This window comes from Lampris incognitus, chromosome 20, assembly GCF_029633865.1.
Source record: "Lampris incognitus isolate fLamInc1 chromosome 20, fLamInc1.hap2, whole genome shotgun sequence".
Classification (NCBI taxonomy): Eukaryota; Metazoa; Chordata; class Actinopteri; order Lampriformes; family Lampridae; genus Lampris; species Lampris incognitus.
The window spans coordinates 6,309,295-6,326,575 of NC_079230.1; the positions used below are offsets into that span (position 1 = coordinate 6,309,295).

At 49.2% G+C, this 17,281-nt stretch overlaps 1 protein-coding gene across 1 annotated transcript in view; it reads right to left on the minus strand.

Annotated features, from left to right (window-relative positions):
• The window catches only part of nrxn2b (neurexin 2b), a 919,866-nt gene that overhangs the window by 38,193 nt on the left and 864,392 nt on the right, over nt 1-17,281 (minus strand). The window lies entirely within an intron of this gene.

Below are 17,281 nucleotides of genomic sequence, written 5' to 3' on the forward strand. Positions count from 1 at the left end.
CAGGGCCCGCGGCTTTCTCCACCTTTTCTGCAGCTGATGTTGGTTTGCTTTTGAACACATTTTTAATTTTGCCCTTCGCTAAACATGCAACCTCCACGGGGCGGGGGGGGGGTGTCTCCCCTTGAACCAATCAGAGTAGATGTCAGCTGAGATGAACTTTGACCCCTGTAATGGACCCCGTGGGGAGGAGAGGTAAGGATGAAAGGAGGGAGGGATTATTGCGGGATACAGTTTGCAGGAAGTGGGTTAAAAACAGACTTGATGAGGTAATTACTTGAGAAGGGAAGGGCAAGAGAAGCCAAAGAGCTTTTTTATGGATTAATCAATCCTTGTGAGGAAGGCGGGAGCGTGTTTGTGTGGGAAAGTGGATACTAGGCTAATGTGCGTGCTCGAGAGGGAAGGCGTACTCTCTGGGGAGTCGGGCAGGTTATGGACCACTGAAATGGGAGACCCTCCTGGGCAGCGCATCTGCAAATGTGTGCGTGCATAAGCACTTGTACACTGGTGGCTACTGAAGCTACTGCGGTACTCTACATGTGCAACTCTGTGGAACGACAACATAAAAATGTCAGGCGATTTGTGTCTTGGTGCACGCTCAATGATCCAGCTAGGTTGAATCAGTTCATCTGGACACACAGTTTATTGACAGATGCTTCATCACTCAACTATAAGCGACATCTCCCGTCTCAACTGACTGCGGGCATCCCCACCCGAGGGCCCAGACACACCAAACCAACATCAGAGAACGAGCGACGACGAAGGCCGGCTGTTGCGTCACCTCACATCGCCTCACATCACCTCACGCCGCCTCACGCCGCCCGCCGTCTGGGCCAAAAAGCAGCACTTGGACACACCGCAAAGTCTACAGCCAACGGCCAGCTAGCATGTACGTTCTGTGCCTGCGTGAGCGGAAGAATTCTGGACATGTTCAGGTGAGACGAAGAGGACAAACGAGACGAGTCTTCTGCGTGTGGCCTCTTGACTTCATTGTTTGCTTGCTTTCCTAACCTCCGCTTCTCTTCTCGTGCGCCGATTCGCTAAGCTGAACAGCCAATCAGAGTGATCTCGCTCACCAACGGGCTCCGCCGCCGATTCAACGTGCTGAATCGGCCGAAAAGCTGCCTACAGGGGTCTGACTAGTGCTGACGGTGTGGGACACACCACAGAAACTAGGGCCACAGACGCTCACCGACGGCCCCGCACGTCGGCCTGGTGTGTTGCGGCCTTAAGTGACATCATCAGTCTAAACTGACCGGGCGCATCCCCAGCCCTGATAAACAACACAGGACAACAATACAGCTGCATAACGACCCAAACCAACGATCGGTTTCATATGCAAATATGGGTGTGACCCCTAACTAGAGTTTTGATGGTCATGTGTACTATTCAACTGTTCCCCAATCCTCTGTGAATAGTACACACGGCCTCTGAAACGCTAGTTAGTGGTCACACTCATATTTGCATATGAAACCGATCGTTGGTTTCGGTCGTTATGCAGCTGTATTGTTTATAAGGGTGGGGGTACCTGCAGTCACTGTATTGTTTATAAGGGTGGGGGTACCTGTAGTCACTGTATTGTTTATAAGGGTGGGGACACCTGCAGTCACTGTATTGTTTATAAGGGTGGGGACACCTGCAGTCACTGTATTGTTTATAAGGGTGGGGGTACCTACAGTCACTGTATTGTTTATAAGGGTGGGGGTACCTGCAGTCACTATATTGTTTATAAGGGTGGGGGTACCTACAGTCACTGTATTGTTTATAAGGGTGGGGACACCTGCAGTCACTATATTGTTTATAAGAGTGGGGGTACCTGCAGTCACTGTATTGTTTATAAGGGTGGGGTACCTGCAGTCAGCTGAGACTGAAGAGGTCAGTTACATGAGTGATGAAGCGTATCGGTCAGTAAACCTCGTGTCCCGGTGAACTGATTCCACCTTCCTCGATCAGGTGATTTGTGTTTTTGCTGCTTCCTGGAGCCACGGGGCCCAAGCGGCTCGCCTTCTCCCCCCCCCCCTGTTGGACAAGAGGTGATACCGGCAATAGCACTTGCAGCCATTTGTTTTCAATTTGGAGCCCCGAGAGGCTGCTTTACCGCCATAAATCCTGGTTAATATCGGGACGGTCTGGGCGTGCCGATGCCGACACATGTGGAAGAGCCATACGACACAAACAATTTTAATTAACATACGCACGCGTGAAGCATATTCTGCTTTACATCCCATATGTGTGTGTGTGTGTACGTTTAAGCTTTCTGCAGACATTCTACAGACGAGTCCCTCCCAGCTAAGTGGGCCATTACACGTGCCGTGCCATTATCAGATCATTAGGCTCGTCAGGGGCCCACGAGGGGACCCAGCTCCATTCTCCTAACTTAATGTCTGGCATATGCACTGTTGACATGACATAATAGGTCTGCCTCACTCTATTATCTCACCGCTAAACATTCTGCTCTGTGGAAAGTGATAGCATGATGACGGGGGGGGGGGGGCGTGCATGCATGTGTGTGTGGGGGGGGGTGTCAAATCCCTCTCAACATCAGCGTGGAAAATCGAGGAGAAGGCACATGCACTAGGACCACGGTAAGGGAAATCTCGGGCGCTCTCGGCAACCCGCTGACCGCAGCCATCATCACGCCATCATCTCCATCACCACCATCACCACCATCACCACCATCACCACCATCATCTCCATCACCACCATCACCACACACACTGAGCGAAACGGCACCGTTCGCTCGGGTTCGGTAGTTTTCACACACACACAGACACACACACACACAGACAGACACACACAGACAGACACACACACACAGACACACACCCCTCAGTGAAAGCTGCGGAGCGCGGAGGAGCGGAGGTCACACATCCCTTCCCAAACTTGTTTGTGATTCCCTGCCCAGCGCATGAGCAGCGACGCCAAGCGGGGAGATGATCTGTGGAGACGGGACGTGTTGCTGCGGGGGAGTTAGGGGGACGGTTGTACGGCTGCACTCCGACCGAGCCCCTGACGTAGTCGCACAAGCGAGTCGTATCGACAAGCGGCTCGCTGCCACGATGCGGAGCGGGGGGGGGGGGTGGGTGGGGGGGATTTTTTAAGATCTCCAAAGTGCCAGCGTATCCCGACGCATTTCCTAAAATGTCCGATCGTCTATGGGACGACCCCCCTTTAATCCGGGTCGCTCCTGCGGCGTGTGGCGGCGGAGGTGGCGCCCTCGCGCAGTACAAGGAAGCGCAGCAAGGCAAGACGGGCCTTGAGCACAGGGAAGTGCTCTAAGGCTCCTGCATGCATTCATCCCAGATGTCTGTCAGAGGAAGTGAGAGAGAGGTACAATGAGAGAGAGAGAGAGAGAGAGAGAGAGAGAGAGAGAGAGAGAGAGAGGGGGAAGGAAAGGAAAGGTGCCCTCTACTACAGACGGGAGGAAATCAGTGTTTGTTTTGTAGCTGTCTGGTCAGGATGAGAATCTAACGGGGGCCTGATGAAGTTATTGTTTCAGGGTCTGCCGGGTCAAATCAAAACTGACGTGCGGTTTAAGAACCAATTTCTGCAGCGGGGATGAAGGGCGGGCGGGCGGGCGGGTGGGGGGGGGAGGAGGGGGTGGCAGGAGTGGGGGTTGGAGTGAGCTGAAGGCTAGGAAGGGGTTCTGAATGACAAGCAATCAGACAGCTATAATATGATAGAGCCGGATATTGTGGGAGCAAAGCACTTGTGTGTGTGTGTGTGTAATAACTTATGAAACATGTCAGCCAAATGACCTTTATGTGTGTGATAGGTTGGCCTTTTCAAGCAGTGCGCATTTTTGTGTGTGCATTTATTTATATGAAGCAACTTGAGTGTCTGTTTGTGTATGTGTGCGTACTGTAGCTGGCGTGTGACCTCGTGACAGACAGCCTAGCGCTGGAGGTGGCACCCTGATGAGGGTTTACTGGACCGGTCTGGGAATTTCGTCTGTACCCCCCCCCCCATGTGTAATGGACACCTAATGGGCACAGACCGGGGTACGGGTGAGGCAGAGCGGGTGAGCCGATGAGCTGGGGGTACGTGATGACAGCTGGTTGGCTGGCTGGCCAGTCATTATAATGGCTATTCCCAACCATGTGTGACTCCTGACGGGGACGGGGCGATATGGACCCTGCCCCGGTGAGGAGGCGCCGCTGCTGGGACTTTGCTGAGACCAAGGCTTAAAGCACAGCTGTCCAGGCTATTAGTCGATTAATCGATTAGTCGATTAAACAGAAAATTAATCGATCACAGTTTTGGTCACTGGTTGAGCCACCCAGGGACGGGGGGTGTGGGGGGGGGGAGGCTGATAGTGAAGCAGTGCACTGGCTTTCCCTCACTCGGGGGGCAGGGTGAGAACGTCTTGTGTGGCAGTGGTGAGTTTTCAGTCTCTGATGCACATTAGACCATCATGGGCCCTGGGAGAAGCTGGGCGGCACGGTGGCGCAGTGGTTAGCGCGGTCGCCTCACAGCAAGAGGGGTCCTGGGTTCAAACCCCGGGGTTGTCTAACCTCGGGGGGGGGGGGGGTCGTCCCTTGTGTGGAGTTTGCACGTTCTCCCCGTGTCCGCGTGGGTTTCCTCCGGGGGCTCCGGTTTCCCCCCACAGTCCAAAGACATGTGGGTCAGGTGGATCGGCCGTACTGAATGGTCTCTAGGTGTGAATGTGCGGGCCCTGGGATGGACTGGCAGCCTGTCCAGGGTTCCTCCCCCCGCCTGCCGCCCAACGACCGCTGGGATAGGCTCCAGCATCCCGCGTTCAGATAAGCGGCTTGGATAATGGAATGGAATGGAAGGAGCTGGTAGTCAATATCTCCGGCTTGAAAAGAGATAAGGGCCCCCCGGCCCCCCCCCCCCCCCCCCAGCACATCTCACACAGGCCCATCGTACTCTCGTTCAGACCTCTGGTGGCATCTCTCCGGATGTGAAGATGGCCCGAAACGTGACAGTTTCCCATCCAAAACGTGTCTGTCATGCTGCTAAGTTACAACCCTCTCGTGTCCACCCCTTTCCAGTGCCTTCCTCGGTGAGGTGGGAAGAGGGGGAAATACGGCTGGGGTTGTAAAACGGGAGCGCACAGTGAAACGGGGAGTGCTTTGTAATTTTATTTATCTGCAGTTAAAATGACGAATCGGGCTCCGGTATCGACTGTTCAGGAGTGAGTGCTTTAGCAGACGCTGAAATTATAACAAAATATGCCCTTGCACGGCATCGGGAAGATGACTGACTTCATAAGATATCCCCTGGTGGTCAGTGAATGAAGACGGCGCTATATGCTGGTTATTGGATCGTCTCCTTCCTAAATGGGGGAGAGTGTGTGAGAGAGAGAGAGACAGAGAAAGCGATGGGAGAGGAGGTCGTTTAGGGACAGAGAACGGGGACACGTGAGACGACAGCGGCGGGGGAGGACGAGAGACGAGGAGGCTGGAGAAAGAGCCAGCTGTATGAGCGCACCATGTCAAAGAGACAGCGAGAGCAGGGAAGGAGGAACGCAAGGGGAAGACGACAGGCTGGAGAGGGAGGGAGGGGAAGGGAAGCGAGAGGGAAAAGGCGTGGAGTGAGTAAGATGGCGAGAAAGACAGTGGGTGAGCGAGGGAAATCACGGGACGGAGGAAATAAACGCCAACAGACAGAGAAAGAAAAGAGAGAGAGAGAGAGAGAGAGAGAGGGAGGGAGAGGGAGAGGGAGGGAGCGTGACCGAGTAAGGGAGGTAGGCGCGCTAGAAAGTAGACAGGGGTGCTAAAGATGTAGGGGTAATCTGACGCCCAGTGAGTCACATATCTTACGCTTCGCTCCATCCTTTCCTTCTACCATCAGCTAATGATCAAGCTTTCCTTTACATCCCGTGCTGCCGTTTCAGCCCACCGTGTCCCTGCACCGCGCTCGCTCGCTGCGAAGAAGAAGAAGAAGAACAGCTCATTTACAGGAAGTAGCTACACATCCAAGCGCCAGTTTCCTTGTTGTTTTTCTCCATCTCTCCTTTTATTCTTTTTAATCTTTAGAAGAGGCAGCTCGTCTCACATGACCTGTGGCCGTAATTACCGGCTGAACTGAGCCACGCTGGCGAGAGGGCTGGACTTCCGCCATGCTCGGCTGGCGAACCCACAGATTGCCTGTCAAAAGGCGGAGGTACCATTTGCTACTTCTAGAGTGGAGGTTAAGGCAGTGGAGAAGGAGCCCAGTCCTCTCACATGGCCAGGGTACAAACTACGGGGAGCTCAGTTCCTTGTGGAAAGACAGGAGCGCCCCTAAACACATGATTTGGGAATTTTTTTGGGGGGGGGGGGTTCTCTAAAATCTAAATTCCCAAATTGTTTTAGCCACAATTTTACTATGTGCATGTCTCTATTGTTTTCTATTGCAATAAAATATGTTATTAATCCCCGTGGGGAAATTCTTCTCTGCATTTAACCCATCCTAGCTGTGTAGCTAGGAGCAGTGGGCGGCCGCCGTGCAGCACCCGGGGACCAACTCCGGTTCTTCTTTCCATTGCCTTGCTCAGGGGCACAGTCAGGAGTATTAACCCTAATACGCATGTCTTTTTGATGGTGGGGGGAACATTGAGAAACCCCACCGCAGACACGGGGAGAATGTGCAAACTCCACACAGAGGACGACCTGGGATGAACCCCAAGGTTGGACAACCCCGGGGTTCGAACCCAGGAGCCTCTTGCTGTGAGGCGACAGCGCTAACTGTGCCACCGTGCTGCTCAATGGGGGTGAGGATTACCCATTCTAGTGAATGGGTAATCCCCACCCCCATTAAACCCCCATTGAAGAGCCAACTTTGATATTCCTACCACCAAACTATACAAACTTGGTGGCACAAAACCACCATATTTTAGCTAATATTTACCGTGCTTATGTAGCGGTGTGTTATAGGCTACTTCATTTCGGCGTGGCCTTTGTGTTTGACCGATCCATCTCTTATTTTCACAGGAAATTATTGCTCTCTATTCCAGCAGGCTGTGTGATATCATAGCTGATGTATGTGTTGATATTGTCACTAAGACACAAGTCTGCATCATGGATGTTTTATTACCCATTACTCATTTTAAGTCCTCTCTGAAGCAGACCCCCCCCCCAATGCATAAAGTGAGCTCCGCAAAAGCCGCAGTATAGTTCTCACCCTGCACACGGCTTAGCTTCCCACTAAGCGGCTAGCCCGGAGGAGGTAATTGTGGAGTCCACGGGTTTAGTCTTGGATGATCGGGACATATAACAGTCCCTGGCGGAGGGGGGATCAGAGAAGGATTGCGGCTGGAGAGGTATTGCTCACCCACCCGCATCATTATGCCTCTCTCCTCCGCTCACCGCTGCTGTTATCTTGGGAGAGTGGGAGTGACATACGGCTCGGAGGAGCTGCTATCTCAAATGTTTTCAGTTAGTTGGGCTGCAGGGTGGGTGGAAATGGCCCAGAATTCACCTCTGCCAAAACACCTGTCTGGTATGTGATTTGAGGCAAGTTGGAATTGCTTTGTGGGGCCGTGTTCTCAAACGCTCCCTGCAACGGCAGAATAACTTGCATCTATCAACTGTAAACCAACAAGGTGTATTCTGCTTCTCCCTCTTCTGCAGTGGAGAAAAAACATCACAAGAATGAGGAGGAAGAGAAAGAGAATAGGTATGGGAGAAAGAGAAAGGCGTGCAGGAAGGCGGAGAATCACACTGACAGGATGGATTATGATGTGTGCACGAGTTATCTCTTTGGTGCCAGGCTCTTTGTGGTAATTAAGAATGTTGGGCTTTTCTGTACCTTAGGAGTTGGGCTGGTTTGGGTGTAACAGTATGAATTAATCTTAATTAATCATTTCACACAATGGTGCATGTACAACTACCTCCAACTGAATGTGGACAAGACAAAAGAACTGGTCATTAACATACCAGAAACACTGCACTGAACCACATATCCATCCACGGCAAGAGAGTAGAACAAACAGGTCAGCAGATTCAACTATCTTGGACTCGCTTTAGACAGTAAACTCAGCTTTGATCAACACATCACGACTACTACTACTAACAACTACTACTACCACTACCCCTACTACTACTACTACTACTACTACTACTTTCCCCTGCTCCCGTTAGGGGGCGCCACAGCGGCTCATCCGTTTCCATCTCTTCCTGTCCTCTGCATCTTCCTCTGTCACACCAGCCTCCTGCATGTCCTCCCTCACCACATCCATAAACCTCCTCTTTGGTCTTCCTCTTCTCCTCTTCCCTGGCAGCTCCATATTCAGCATCCTTCTCCCAATATACCCAGCATCTCTCCTCCACACATGTCCAAACCATCTCAATCTTGTCTCTCTTGCTTTGTCTCCCAAACCGTCCAACCTGAGCGGTCCCTCTAAGATACTCGTTCCTAATCCTGTCCTTCTTCGTCACTCCAAATGAAAATCTTAGCATCTTCAACTCTGCCACCTCCAGCTGCACCTCCTGTCTTTTCATCAGTGCCACTGTCTCCAAACCATACAACATAGCTGATCTCACAACCATCTTGTAAACCTTCCCCTTAACTCTTGCTGGTACCCTTCTGTCACAAATCACTCCTGACACTCTTCTCCACCCACTCCACCCTGCCTGCACTCTCTTCTTCACCTCTCTTCCGCACCCCCCGTTGATTAACACATCACTGATATCCATAAACAATCCCAGCAGAGACTCCATGTAATTCGCAAGCTCAGAGCACCTTCTGTTGCCCCCCACCTCCTGTTGTTACTTTACAACAGCATAATCCAACCCATCCTGCTGTACAGTCCCCCTGCTTCTATACCACAGTGACCATCTCCTATACCACGCTGACCATCTCCTATACCACAGCGACCATCTCCTATACCATGCTGACCATCTCCTATACCATGCTGACCATCCCCTATACCACGCTGACCATCTCCTATACCACACTGACCATCTCCTATACCACAGCGACCATCTCCTATACCATGCTGACCATCTCCTATACCACAGCGACCATCTCCTATACCACAGTGACCATCTCCTATACCACGCTGAACATCTCCTATACCACGCTGACCATCTCCTATACCATGCTGACCATCTCCTATACCACACTGACCATCTCCTATACCACGCTGACCATCTCCTATACCATGCTGACCATCTCCTATACTACACTTACCATCCCCTATACCACACTGACCATCTCCTATACCACGCTGACCATCTCCTATACCATGCTGACCATCTCCTATACTACACTTACCATCTCCTATACCACGCTGACCATCTCCTATACTACACTTACCATCTCCTATACCACACTGACCATCTCCTATACCACGCTGACCATCTCCTATACCATGCTGACCATCTCCTATACTACACTTACCATCCCCTATACCACACTGACCATCTCCTATACTACACTTACCATCTCCTATACCACACTGACCATCTCCTATACTACACTTACCATCTCCTATACCACGCTGACCATCTCCTATACTACACTTACCATCTCCTATACCACACTGACCATCTCCTATACCACGCTGACCATCTCCTATACCATGCTGACCATCTCCTATACTACACTTACCATCCCCTATACCACACTGACCATCTCCTATACTACACTTACCATCTCCTATACCACGCTGACCATCCCCTATACCATGCTGACCATCTCCTATACTACACTTACCATCACCAACAAAAACACACTTACCAAGTTCACTCATGCTGCCTCCAAGACCATCCACCCCCCAACCCAACCTCTCAGACATCAACGACAGCGCCATCACATGTCTTGCTTTGATGCGTTGATTAACACATCACTGATATCCATAAACAATCCCAGCAGAGACTCCATGTAGTTCGCAAGCTCAGAGCACCTTCTGTTGCCCCCCAACCTCCTGTTGTTACTTTACAACAGCATAATCCAACCCATCCTGCTGTACAGTCCCCCCTGCTTCTATACCACAGTGACCATCTCCTATACCACGCTGACCATCTCCTATACCACAGCGACCATCTCCTATACCATGCTGACCATCTCCTATACCATGCTGACCATCCCCTATACCACGCTGACCATCTCCTATACCACACTGACCATCTCCTATACCACAGCGACCATCTCCTATACCATGCTGACCATCTCCTATACCACAGCGACCATCTCCTATACCACAGTGACCATCTCCTATACCACGCTGAACATCTCCTATACCACGCTGACCATCTCCTATACCATGCTGACCATCTCCTATACCATGCTGACCATCCCCTATACCATGCTGACCATCTCCTATACCACACTGACCATCTCCTATACCACGCTGACCATCTCCTATACCATGCTGACCATCTCCTATACTACACTTACCATCCCCTATACCACACTGACCATCTCCTATACCACGCTGACCATCTCCTATACCATGCTGACCATCTCCTATACTACACTTACCATCTCCTATACCACACTGACCATCTCCTATACTACACTTACCATCTCCTATACCACACTGACCATCTCCTATACCACGCTGACCATCTCCTATACCATGCTGACCATCTCCTATACTACACTTACCATCCCCTATACCACACTGACCATCTCCTATACCACGCTGACCATCTCCTATACCATGCTGACCATCTCCTATACTACACTTACCATCTCCTATACCACGCTGACCATCTCCTATACTACACTTACCATCTCCTATACCACACTGACCATCTCCTATACCACGCTGACCATCTCCTATACCATGCTGACCATCTCCTATACTACACTTACCATCTCCTATACCACACTGACCATCTCCTATACCACACTTACCATCTCCTATACCACACTGACCATCTCCTATACTACACTTACCATCTCCTATACCACGCTGACCATCCCCTATACCACACTGACCATCTCCTATACCACGCTGACCATCTCCTATACCATGCTGACCATCTCCTATACTACACTTACCATCCCCTATACCACACTGACCATCTCCTATACTACACTTACCATCTCCTATACCACACTGACCATCTCCTATACTACACTTACCATCTCCTATACCACGCTGACCATCCCCTATACCATGCTGACCATCTCCTATACTACACTTACCATCACCAACAAAAACACACTTACCAAGTTCACTCATGCTGCCTCCAAGACCATCCACCCCCCAACCCAACCTCTCAGACATCAACGACAGCGCCATCACATGTCTTGCACTCACAGTAGTCAAGTCAAGTCATAGCCCAATATCACAAATTACGAATTTGTCTCAGTGAGCTTTACAGCAACACAACACCCTGTCCTTAGACCCTCTCATCGGATAAGGAACAACTCCCTCAAGCCATATTTTACACTAGTGCTGTGGGTGTGATACGTGCATATGTGCTGGGATACAGGTGGGGAATGAATGTTACATTTTTATGCATCTGTTTGTGCATCTGTACATTGCGGTGTCGTTATCTGGATGTTTCTGTGCATGTACTCGCTATGAAAACAAATTTCCTGTGGGGCAACAAAGTCTATATCTATCCGTCCATCTAATTATGTTTGACAACAGGGATGAGGAGCCAAATGCGCCATGAAGTGACAGAGAAAGCCCTGGGTGGGTGGACACGAGGTCTCCGGTGGTGGGGAGCGCAACGAGGCAGTGGTGTAGGCCTGGAGAGCCAGGTATGATAAGATGAGTTTAGTCAGCTATGGCTCTATCTCTGATCACGTACTCTCTGTGAGCAGACCTCAAGAAAGCAAGTTTTATTTAATGGAAAGGGACAGCATAGCAGTAAGTTTGGGGCAATCTTCCCCTCCAACTTGTTCCAGGCCATTTCATAGTAGGGGACCATGAAATAAAACAAAGCATCTCGTTATTCCACTAAGACAGCCAGGGTCTTGCAGCTGCATTTCTGCTGATGAGCTGGCAGGTTATAAATGGATGCTTCCTCCCTTGTATCTCGCCAAAATATGGTCGTGATTATGAAGAAAGTGCTAACATGCAGGCAAGATAAGAAGAGAGTGAGGCTGAATTCCCACGGGGGTGGGGGGGGTGGGTGGGTTGTTTTCTATTTCTCAGCGGAGTGGGATTGTTTACTATTCCAACAGCCCAAGCTGTTGCAAGTTTCAGCAACGAAGCAGGGACCATGTGGCATGACTGGACTGGTTCCCGGCTGCTGGGAGGTTGATTCAGGCCCCGGCCCTTCCATGGAGAGTGCGGACTCACTTGCTTTTGATTAGAGAGCGGGGACCTCAGACCGGACATTTAACACTTCACATCAAATCTCGATCTCAAACTACCTGGGGCAGGCCCACAGAGATCTCGGGTCGTTGTGGTCCTCCTCCCCCTTTCCTGCCTGGTCCTGCGTATCCACGAGTGTCCGCCTTATCATCCAGGTCTTTAACAGCCTCACAAGGCCGGTTTCTAACCAAGACTGACACCTTCAACACCAGGCATCCGTTTTCTCGAGATTTTGCTCCCTGCTGTGCACTGCAAATATGAGCAAAATTCCCGGCATTTTGCTGCTACGAGGAGTTTTCGATTTTCGTTGACTTTGTGCACTCCCGTGGATGAAAGCCGGAGAGTTTTCTGCAAGAATGACAATATTTCATACGAGCATTGCCTCTTGTTGCAAAGACGTACGTGTAATCACCCTATGGTAGCTTGTGCATTCATTCTGGAGGCAACAGTGGGGATGTAGTAGTGTTTTGGAAAAACAGCTGTTTCCAAGATATCCAGCGATGAGGTAATGCATCTCTAATCGTGGTTATAGATCCTGTCTGCCCTGTAAATCATTTTGTCAGATTTCGCAGGGGTCCAAACCGGAGACAAACATCTGGAATCACTGTATGGGAATATCTAATCTTCTCACTAATGGTCTCAATTGATTATGTTGGTCATGTAGAGGGGGTGGCACGGTGGCACAGTGGATAGCGCGGTCGCCCCACAGCAAGAAGGTCCTGGGTTCGAACCCCGGGGTTGTGAACCTTGGGGGTCGTGCCGGGTTGTCCTCTGTGTGGAGTTTGCATGTTCCCCCGTGTCTGTGTAAGTCTCGTCCAGGTGCTCCGGTTTCCTCCCACAGTCCATAGACATGTAGGTCAGGTGAATCGCCCATACTGAATTGTCTCTAGGTGTGTATGTATGTGTGTGTGTGTGGGCCCTGTGATGGACTGGCGGCCTGTCCAGGGAGTCTCCCCGCCTGTCGCCCAATGACTGCTGGGATAGGCTCCAGCATCCTGTGACCCCAATTGGGATAAGCGGCTTGGATAATGGATGGATGGATGGGTCATGTAGAGGTATCAAAATGAAACAGACTTATAAATAGTCAAAACGTCTGGTAGGAGCTTTGAGGGGGAGTCAAAGAGAAAGATATTTTAACAACGATTTCTAATCTGTGTTTTAAATACTGCTGTTTCCGCCTGACAAAAGTCGGATACGGCTTTCTTGGCATTTCTGGGGAAAGAGGCTGGGTTGCCATCAGGAGAGGCACACCTCGTTTAATGGGGTTGGAGGGCGTGGTGGAGGGGAGACAAGTGGAGAAGATGGGAAAAAGTGAATAGGAATAGGGAAGGACGGCTAAACGGAGGAGTAAAACGGAAAGGACAGATTCATCAAAAGGAGAGAAGATGTGAGGAAAAAGGTGGACGCATCTGGGAGAGTTTTTGTGACTCGGAATGAGCCGTTAAAAACTTTCCAGGACCCCCCCCCCCCCGTTGGGTCCCTATAACGGCTGCCATTTTGGATTTAGTCGGCAGCCACTGAGAGGGCCAGAGGTGTTCACATTGATCTGCCTCAAACTCCGTAGGGGAGAAAGGATGAGGGCTTCACGCCGGGACGCTGTGCCACAACACGGGCCTTCTTCGAGAACGCCGCCGGCTCCTCTGCTTTTCACCGCATTGTCCCGGGACTTGAAACGCTAATTTGCGAGCAATTCGCGTCCCCCTCTTTGTTTGTGTCTGCAAACATCCACACAAAAACAACGGCACATTAGTCTAAGCTTCTTTTTTTTCCCCTTTCTTTTAGCCGCGCCATTGTTATCACACCAATGGAATCTGAAAGCAGGGAGCCGTCCTTTATCAAAGCCTGTTGTGTTATGCACAATTGACAAAATGTTAGCGGCTCAGGTGGGAGTGGGGAGTGAGACACCCACAGGATCCGCGGACCGTCTGACGCTCCGCAGTAATAAGAACCCGTGGAATAATTTGGAGCCCATTTCAGAACGCAGGTAATCGTCCGTTCCCAAAGGATCACGTGCACGTTGGACTACCGGAGAGGAGCGATCCTGTTTGCTCTCTGCGAGGGGATTAACTGCGTCCATTGTTCCAACACGAGCACAGCACACGCAGACAGGACGGCAAAAACACACTCAATCACAGACACAACAACAAATAAAACAAAAGCGGGAAAAACCGCACCGTCGGTCCTGCACAGCAAATGGCATTCTCACATGTAAACACTTTCCTTTTCTCAGGTGTGAAAACAATAAACGCTAAAGGGACCTCATCTTATTTGTCATGCTCAAAGAGGCATTCAGATGATCTTTAGTGTTTAACAGTCCAGATGTTCACAAGCAGGACCGGCGCACTGGAATTTGGCGCTCCGTTATTTGGTTTGGTTTTAACCCTCTGAGTTCTGCATTACAGGCGAGACGAGACATGGGGTCATCGGAGGAAGGGGCGGGGCGGAGGGGAAGGTGTTATCACTTGGCATTTTTTTCTTTTAGAGAGGGGTTAGAACTTGGTTAGCGATTTATTATGCGTTACGCAACCTGTCCGGGGGTTCCGCCAATTTCATTTCCAATTGCGTCACGGCGCTCGGAAGTTATGACAGGTTTATAACTGAGGGCTTCTGAAGGCGATGTCAACCGCTGGTAGGATGAAGCAGGACAATTTACCGAACTTTCAGGGGAAACATCTAAATGCACCCTGAGGTGAGTGGGACAAGGTGGGGCGGGGTCTCTGGAGAAGCCCTCAGTGGTTAGTGTGGGTGGAGTTTGGTTTGCTGTTGGTGGTTAGATTCAGCTCAGGTCTTTAAGCACTATTAGCTTCCGTGCCGAATTAACAAACAGCCTTTAACCCTTTGAGCCCGGGAATGTTCCCTACTTCTTCTTGCTCCAAGAAGAAGAAGAAAACTATGAGGATGAGGATATCTCATCCTCATAGTTGTCAACAGCACACGCCAACAAACAGGAAACCGGTATGACCACAGCAGTAGAAACCGGAAGTCAGTGGACTACAGTTACGCACAGTCGATTACCCCACTCTTCCGAGTCGTCCCGGTCGCTGCTCCACCCCCTCTGCCGATCCGGGGAGGGCTGCAGACTACCACATGTCTACTCCCATACATGTAGAGTCATCAGCCATTTCTTTTCACCTGACAGCGTGAGGAGTTTCACCAGGGGGGTGTAGCGCGTGGGAGGATCACGCTATTCCCCCCCCTCCCGAACAGGTGCCCCAACCGACCAGGGGAGGAGGCGCTAGTATGGCGACCACGACACATACCCACATCTGACTTCCCACCCACAGACACAGCCAATTGTGTCTGTAGGGATGCCTGATCAAGTCGGAGGTAACGCTGGGATTCGAACCGGCGATGCCCAAGTTGGTAGGCAACGGAGTCGGCCGCCACGCCACCTGGACGCCCAACGCTCCCATGCTTATATAGATTAAACAAGTATGGGCCCGTGCACATTTAATTTGAATATGCAGATGGATCACTTTGCATCTTTCACAGCTTGGAGTTAAAGAGTTTGTTTTTTCTTCCCCGCGTCTCATCACTTTAAACTGATGGCTGTAGCATCAATTAAAACTACAGAAGAAAGAGAATTACACATTCCCTCGTAATATCATTCCCTTTACAGTCTCACAGCACGCGCAGATCATTTCGTAAGTGGTTAAGTCATTTTTTATTGATCCAGTTCCTCATTCAACTTTCACCTCCCAAGTGTATTTCATCTGATTTGTCTCTTAAGCGCTCACAGCTGGAGTGTTTTCTACAGACACACAACACAGAAGTCGGTCTATAGCATCTGCAGATGAATGCAGCGATGGTTTTGCTTTCATAAAATAAATACTGGGAGCGTTCGGTGAATATCGTTCCTCTGTAACATGAATTTAGCCCTCGTGACAAATAGCACCTTTTGAATCCTTGTCTGTACGCAGTATCATCCATAATACTGCCTCAGAGAAACGCCTATAAAGATCATTAACTAACTAACGCCTATAAAGATCATTAACTAACTAACGCCTATAAAGATCATTAACTAACTAACGCCTATGAAGATCATTAACTAATGCCTATAAAGATCATTAACTAACTAACGCCTATAAAGATCATTAACTAACTAACGCCTATAAAGATCATTAACTAACTAACGCCTATGAAGATCATTAACTAATGCCTATAAAGATAACTAACTAATGCCAATAAAGATAACTAACTAATGCCTATAAAGATAACTAACTAATGCCTATAAAGATAACTAACTAATGCCAATGAAGAGAGCTAACTAATGTCAATGAAGATCCTCAACTAACGCCTATAAAGATCATCAACAAATGCCTATAAAGATAACTAACTAATGCCAATAAAGATCCTCAACTAACGCCTATGAAGATCCTCAACTAATGCCTATAAACATCATTAACTAATGCCTATAAAGATCATCAACTAACGCCTATAAAGATAACTAACTAATGCCAATGAAGAGAACTAACTAATGCCAATGAAGATCCTCAACTAACGCCTATGAAGATCATTAACTAATGCCTATAAAGATCATTAACTAACGTCTATAAAGATAATTAACTAACGCCTATAAAGATAATTAACTAACGCCTATAAAGATCATTAACTAATGCCAAAAAAGATCATCAACTAACGCCAATCAAGATAACTAACTAATGCCTATAAAGATCATTAACTAATGCCTATGAAGATAACTAACTAATGCCTATAAAGATAACTAACTAATGCCTATAAAGATAACTAACTAATGCCAATTAAGATAACTAACTAATGCCAATAAAGATAACTAACTAATGCCTATAAAGATAACTAACTAATGCCAATAAAGATAACTAACTAATGCCAATAAAGATAACTAACTAATGCCAATGAAGAGAACTAACTAACGCCTATAAAGATAACTAAATAACGCCAATAAAGATAACTAACTAATGCCAATAAAGATAACTAACTAACGCCAATAAAGATAACTAACTAATGCCTATAAAGATCATTAACTAATGCCAATAAAGATAACTAACTAATGCCAATAAAGATAACTAACTAATGCCA